Source organism: Mus caroli, chromosome 3 (assembly GCF_900094665.2).
Source record: "Mus caroli chromosome 3, CAROLI_EIJ_v1.1, whole genome shotgun sequence".
Taxonomy (NCBI): domain Eukaryota; kingdom Metazoa; phylum Chordata; class Mammalia; order Rodentia; family Muridae; genus Mus; species Mus caroli.
The window spans coordinates 48,817,460-48,825,103 of record NC_034572.1 but is presented as its reverse complement, the minus strand read 5'-3'; the positions used below and the strand labels follow the sequence as shown (position 1 = coordinate 48,825,103).

At 45.8% G+C, this 7,644-nt stretch overlaps 1 protein-coding gene across 5 annotated transcripts in view; it reads right to left on the bottom strand.

The window, feature by feature from the left end:
* The window catches only part of Dclk1 (doublecortin like kinase 1), a 296,817-nt gene extending 292,775 nt beyond the window's left edge, over positions 1–4,042 (bottom strand). For all 5 annotated transcript variants that reach the window (XM_029475006.1, XM_021157493.2, XM_029475007.1 and 2 more), the window contains exon 1: positions 3,656–4,042. The gene's annotated coding sequence lies outside the window, so the exon portion shown is untranslated. The remainder of the gene's footprint in view (positions 1–3,655) is intronic.
* Between the last annotated feature and the right edge of the window lie 3,602 nt (positions 4,043–7,644).

Below are 7,644 nucleotides of genomic sequence, written 5' to 3'. Positions count from 1 at the left end.
AAAAAGATGGTCAGGAGAGAGAGAGAAAGGGTAAGATGTAAAAAGAAAGGGAAAGAAGATAGAAGAGGGGGAAAATGTGGTTAAGGGCAGGAAGACATCTTTCAGGCTGATGAACACACTTGGCCTCATACCACCTGTATAGCCTGAGAAATCTACCTGGTTGGCACCTGTAAGACTCAGTTGCAAACAGGAGTAGGAATAGTATCTACTTCATTATTCATATTCACTGTTAAAACCTATAAATCTTGCATATGATGAGTACTGATTTATTGATGGAAAACATGCCTTCTATTCCTGACCTTGGTACAGAGATTACCAGGGGAAACAAAACCATCTACTACCTCTGTTTGCAAGGCAGGCATCTGCTTATTGGATAAATCCACTCTTGCTAGAAGCAAAGTGATAAAGAATTGTCATCCTTGAAGGAATATCTGTGTTTCAACACAACAATCTAGAAAGTCGGAAAGCCTACATCATAAGAATACGTCTCTCATGACAAGATTTCAGGCACACTGAAATAGGCTATATGTGAGGTAGAACTCCGAAGGAAGAACAAAAGATCCTGCTACTTCCCAAGTCACTGATGTGAAGTTCAACCCAAACTCAACAAAACTTCTGCTTCTTCTTGTGACTTGTCCTTCACCTTCAGCAAACTGAAGCCCCTGAGCCGCTCAGAGAGAGTAGAGTTTACTTCTCAGCTGAAACGTCCATTTAATTTAAAATGTGTATAAACAGAGCATTATGGGTCATCCTCGGCCACAAATACTAAGTTCAAGGCCAACCTGGGCTACAGGAGACCCTGTCTCAAAAAGCTCTAATTTAATACTTACTCGTTAATTATCTAAAACTTGTAATAAGAAAATTCACAATGAAATCATAGTGAGAGAATTTGTAGAAATCATTCCAAAAAATGAATCAAGTAAAAGAAAGCAATATTGATGACTTGACGATTCAGTGACCAGTTCTATGAGAGAAGAGACATAAACAGAACCCTCTTCTAAAACTCACACAGCTCCAACAAGGCATGTAGTCTCATCAAAGCTAGGTCTGGGAAACAGGGTTGACCCAGAGTCTCCCAGTTACAAATGAGGAGTTGGATTTTCAAGTTCTTTTGATCGGGATTCCAAAGTTAGTGCTCTTGGTCTCCAGCCCCGTGACACTAGGTTCTGTTCCCATGGGAAACGTGGGTTTTAAAGCCACCACACTTGTCTGGGCTTTATCCTGGACATCTCTCTTCTGTTGTTAACTCCACTGAGAGGAATTAAAACCCTTAGTGTGAGTGCAGAGTATCTTCAGTTCAAGCAGAAAAACCGTCTCTCGTGCCTCATAAATAAGCGATTGTAGCCTAATTCTGCATCTTTATAAAAGCTATACCAGCTATGGAGTGGTTTTGTCGGGTTTGTAAGTAAATAACTTCAAAATAGTCACCAGTGGGACCAGTCCCATTGGGTATTAGCTGCATAACAGAACCCAAATTCTGCTCTGATATTGGTATCTGCTCCTACTTTGTTCATATATTTGTTAAGTAGTCAGTCTTCAAAAAGGTATGTGGGTTGATCGAGGAAGGGGATGGAGGAGATTGCAAAGCTATGCCCACACACTAAGCTCACCAGAACTTTAATGGTAAATGCCAAGGTGACTTTTGGTTGCATTTGTTTTCTTTTTAAAGGCACTGGCCATCCTTCCATTCCTAGGGGCTTCCTCCCAAGTTGACTTATGCAAAAGGAAATAAAGAGGAACCTAGCAAAAGAGTGACACTGTTATGTGGCCAGAGATGGCAGACATCAACTTCCAAGGGTCTTCAGTGGTTCACAATTGGCAAAATCAAAAAAAATAAAAAATAAAAATGTTTTGGCAGCGATTCAAACTGGGAATGCTTTTAGGATCAAGATTCCACACTAAATGATAGAAAATCTATTTAAAACAGAAGGGTTTGCTCATTTTAGTAACAGGCTCATCCAGGGCAGGCATTACATTCCCTGCTCCCCACCCATGAGCAGGCAGTGATGGGACCAGCATGACAGAGCTATGCTCGAAGTGAAATAGCTGCCAAAGCCACAGCTTCCACTAACTGAAAGCCAAGGCCCGCCGCGCACACTTCAGTCTTCTGGGAATCATGTGTGGAATGAAAACAGGTGCCCTCCCCTCGCCTCTGCTGGCTCTGCTTTCAGAGTCTTACTCACACATGTGAACTAAGAACTCTAGAAGAAAATTCTCCCGGCTTCCACAGCTTCACACTTCCTATACAGGAAGCTAGCTAGAACACACTTGGCCAGCATTTGCAGAGCATGGGAGGCTAGAAGTCTCTGGATACAAGTGTGGGCACCAAGAAGGTGCTCAGAACCCTCAGCCACAGAGACTACAAACTGTGGGTGGGGAAGAGCATGGACTCTTATCATACTCTACAAATATTATAAAGCCAGAGAAGCAGTGTTGCTCGTTGTGGGGTTTCTCACCATTCTAAGGAATATTATATTCACCTTTCTGTGAATGAGCTCCCATTTCATCAATTTTAGAAACACACACACACACACATCTAGCATAAATCCACGCCATCACACATAGAAATCCCAAGGCACATTTTAGCAGTTGGATTAGGATTCAGGTGGATAGAGAGGCATGGAATAAAAGACATGCATGTGTATCTCCGGAGTGCATGCACCACCCAAGCCAGCACATCACAGGATGTGTGAACATCTTTTAAATTTTCTTACATATAACCTCTCTTGAAATCCCTCCTAACCTGCATTCATGAAACATTCCATACCTAAAATGCTGCCCTACTTTCCTTTCCCATTGAAAGGCGATATATTTAGGAACAGTCATGACACGGTCTACCCCCCCCCCTTCGGAACACCCTGCAGTGTGGCAGCCGAGCGCGCGTGCACAGTAACCTGGGCACACATTCACAGGTGCAGTCAGAGAGGGAGCCCTGTTTGAATGAAATCTTCTTGTTACTTCTCTCACCCACAAGGATTTCCTTGCCAAATCCAGTGGCGATGCCTCAGAAACCTGATTTTCAAAAGCAGCCTCTTTTGTAGGGCATTGCGGCGCTGTGTGTGCGCTCCCCCTAGGAGGAAAATGTCTTTTCCTCTCTGCATGCTTTTAGCACTGCAGGTACTAATTCGTACACAAGGCTTCCTGGCTGTCCCCAGAGGAACTTGAGACCATGCAAAAAGGTACTTGCAACGCCTACACTGCAGCCCCCATCACCAGGCACATGCCACCCTCCTGGGCACTCGGGAAAGCATACACACAATAAGAGGCCAGGCCCAGCCACTCCTTCCTTGCCCACTTGGTCCTAGCTCCACAGTCAATCCTGACAATGACAAGCGCCTCTCCCAGCTCCTCCGCGGCTCTCTATCTCCAACAACAAGGGGATGGAAAGCCTTGGAGGGCCCAACCCTCCAGACTCCCTATTTAAAGCCGGTGGCACCAGACAAAAGAGGCAGGAGCCAGCAACCCTGGGGCCGCGGGCACACAACGCTTCCTGGCTGGACTAAACTAGCCAGCCCAGGGCAGCCGTCTTTCGAGGAACGGCGGGCGGGGCGGCTGCCGCCCAGTGGGGTCCATCCTGGCCAGGGCTTCCAGGGCTGTGGTCAGACGGCACCACCGGGCCTGCCCGCACCTTCCCCAGCCCAGGCAAAGCACGCACCGGTCGCGGGTGGAGGCTGGGTTGTCTGTGGCCGGCTGCTGGAGCTGTCCTCGCCGGGCTGGGCGCGGCTGGGGCTGCGAGCTCGAGCGTCTGGAAGCTGCGACCGCTAGTGCACCGATGCGCTGGAGCTGGTCCTCATTGAAATGCGGTTCTCCGCTCAGTCTCACTCCAGCCTCTCTCCCGAGGAGGGCGGTGGCGCGCAAGCTTTTCTTGTATCTCACTCGCTCACATGCCCTCCCTTCTCCCTCCTTCTCCTGCTCCGCCCTCCGCCCTCCTTGGCAGGGCGCGCCCACCGTGGCTGAGTCCAGGGTCCTCCCTCCTCTAGCCAGGCTTCTGGTTGCAATGGTCTTGGTAATCTGGATTGCCTGGACACCCCTCCGCTCCCAACCCTCCCCAGTCCCTAGAAGGACTTGCCAGAGGATGGGGGCAGATTGGTTGGTGGCTCGGGGAACTGAGAAAGAATATCCATAGAGATGGATCTGAAGCAGGTCATGTGCTGGGCAGAGAGGTGGTCCAGTATTGAGGTCGCCTTCATCAAAGGAGACCAGAGGAACTCACCCACCTACCCACACACCCCTACATCTTTTGATTTGGCATTGTGGTTTGACACGCCCTTCCCAGGAATAGGGAAGCCAGTGGGATTGCCCCTCAAAACTGCTTTTTCTGAACTGTCCTGGGAGACCAGATCTGGACCCTTCAAACTAAGCACTGTAAAGTAATCCTCCGTCTCCCTACTTGGGGAGGGCCACGTTCCACTCGTCATTCGCGATTGACCCCAAGACATGAGTCACTGTTGAGATGGTGGCCTCCTGCTTAGGGCTTTATTTCACAATAAGCCTTTGATAACTTAAGGCCACACTTAGACTGCTCTTGGAGGCCTCTTGGCTGCAAGACTGGCAGTCTGTCAGGGTGGAAAGTCCCATAAGCTTACACAAGCCTTCCCTCCCCGAACAAGAATGTTCTCAGAACCCAGATGTTCACAGCTTCCACTGGATAAAAGTATCCTTTGGATACAATTCTTGGGTCTGGGACCCCATCCCAGGTATCTCTGAAACATTTGCATGGCTCAGTATGCAGCCTAAATATTTTTTAAGTCATTAGACAATACGTAAACAAATGCCAATATATGTATTTGTTTGTCTTACTGACTCTGGGCTGCTCAATAAAAAACACAAAATTAATTTTTTCTGCCCACTGGATCCAGTTATGTATTTTACTATTTATTGTTACTAAAAGTTATTCTGAAATACTCTCCCGAAGTATTCTGTTCATGCTGATTACCCTTTGTTAGAAAATGCAGCCAACTGGGATATGTATTACATATTCAATAAATGATGAGATATCTACTTCTGAGCTACTCAAGAGGCCAGAGATGAGTGTAGAATGCACTCACCAAATTAACTAGATGCAAAGCACCATGCTCTGCTTCTTCAAATTCTAGTGCAAAAGTAAGGCTCGGAGCTAAGCCAAGAGATGGACACCAAACAAGTCTGTTTCATTGAGACCAGAAATCAAGACCTCCGCTTATCTTGCCAGTGAGGAATCCCCAGTGATTTCTTCCAAGTGTATGACTAATAGAGATCCTACCTTGAACCTCCCCCCAGTGGACATGCTGTCAAGGTCATTTCATTTTGTAAATGACTTATTTATCTCAATTTTATGTGTATGAATGTTGGCCTGCCTGTATGTATGCATAGCACATGTGCGCAGTGCTCCTGGAGACCAGGAGAGAATGTGGTATCCCCTAGAGCTGGAGTTGCAAGTGGTTGTGAGCTGCTGTGTGGGTGCTGGGAACTGAACCCAGGTCCTCTGCAAATGTAATAAGAGCTCCAACCACTGAGCCATCTCTCTAGCCTCCTTGAGGTAATTTATTAAGCATTTCATATGACTTAACCGTATCTTACCATTGTTATAGGGTCTGCTTAAATCCAACATAACTCAAACACCAGGTCAATGAAGATGACAAAAATGTATTGTAATCAAGTTGTTACTGGTTCAGGACCTCAGAAAAGACTCAGGAGCTGAACTGAAGCAAAGAGCCAGAATATCACAGGATATTTAAGCTCACATCTCATAAACACTTGCGCCAAGTTATTATTACAGTTTTCCACCAATTAGTATAGGAGTTGGCTCTTGGGCCTGGGAATATTACCTTAGGTTAACCCAGATAGCAAGATGGTGTTGTCCTTGAGATATCTGAATTCAGACAACTGTCTCCTTACAAGTTGTCCCTGAGATATTTGGATTCAGACAAGTGCATCCTTTCAATAGAAGCTGTTCAGCTATTGGGAAGTCCCCAGATCCCCTAGAGCCTAGAACCTTGAATTTAGTTTGCCCCTGTGATTAAATGGGAGCCTAAAAACAAAATGGCAGTATTTAGAACAAGTTGGGTTTTTGTTTGTTTGTTTTTTGAGAATTCCCAACACTAGGGTGTTTACTTGGAAAATGAAAATAATGTGATAAAAGAAACAATATCTCTAGACATTTTACCTTCTCCCCAAACTACAAGTAACAAGTAAGTGGATGAATGCCCTCAACAATACCATGGCCACCGAGCTACGGCCGTATCATAGCAGAAAAGCATGCTGGGTAAACCGCACCAGGAACCTGACTAGACAAATGTCCAAAGTTCTCCCAAGGCAGCTTAAGTCTTTAGAGGATACAATTCATATTTTATTCTCTGAGAATTTCATACAATGTATTTTGATCATATTTGCCCCCTGCCCTAATTTCTTCTAAATTGGCCCTCACCTCCCTACTATTCAGCTTCATGTTTTCTTTTAAATCCACTCAGCTGTTATGTAACGTCTTCCTCCAAGATTGAAACATCCCATCCTCCAGGAAGCTCCTGAAGCTAGTAGGTAAAGTGACCCAAAATAGCTGCAGAAAGCCCTGAAACCAACCAGATTTACTAACTTCTCCCTGCCAGGGTAATCTAGAACAGCTGAGAGTCCTTCTCAGATGAGACAAGCTGCAAAGAGGACTCTGAGACCAGAGCCCCTGTCAGAAAGAGGTTTAGGTCAGGGGCACTTGGAGTGAACATTGTCTACCCAGCTGAGCCGCCTGCAGGCTGTGCAAGGTACTTCGGTTTTCCTACACTTTCTGAGCCTTCACCCATGCTGGGTGAGCCTTGGTGATGCAACTGTCTTTGAGTCATTTCTACTCCTGCAAGTAACCCAATAAAACTCAGTGGGTCACCAAGTTAGACTTTGGGGTATCCATACATTGGTCTTCTGTGGGTTCCCAATCTGGGGTAAGTAGGTGTGGGTGTTGTGTCTCCCAAAGGTGTCTTGTCACACAACACCAGTCCACTTTGTGTTACCCAGCTACTCTTGGGATTAGGGCCTGCCCTATAATGTCATTTACCTACCAGGGTCACACACAGTTTAAACAACCAACAAACCAAACACTGACCCTTTTCCAGCAGAGGACGCCCCAGATCCCCAGCCAGAGTGGGATGGTTTTGTGTGCCCACCTCCCTGTATTGGGATTTTGTCTGTCCTGAGTTTTTCATGGGTCGTGTGCATTCTCCCACAGGTCACTGTGAGTTCATGCGGGCAGCCATCATTTTGTGTCCAGAGAACGGTTTCCCTGTAATAGCACCACCTCTGGCTCTCGGCATCAATCTACCCTCTCTTCATCAATGGTTCCTACGCCTTAGAGAGATAAATGTGTTAAGTGTATCTGATGCAGGGTCTCACTATGTAACCTTGTCTGACCTGAAACTCACATACAGACTAGGATGACCTCAAACTCAGAGATCTGCCTGACACCACCACCCCTCAAATTGTGCCACCAAGTCTGGCTCAAAACATGTTTTAAATTGGCACTATTCCCCTTTATAAGAAGGAATTGATCCAAAAACTGACTCTGTGTGTGTATATCTGTATCTATATCCATATGTATGTATATGTATATGTATATGTATATGTATATGTATATGTATATGTATATGTATATGTATATGTATATGTATATGTATATGTATA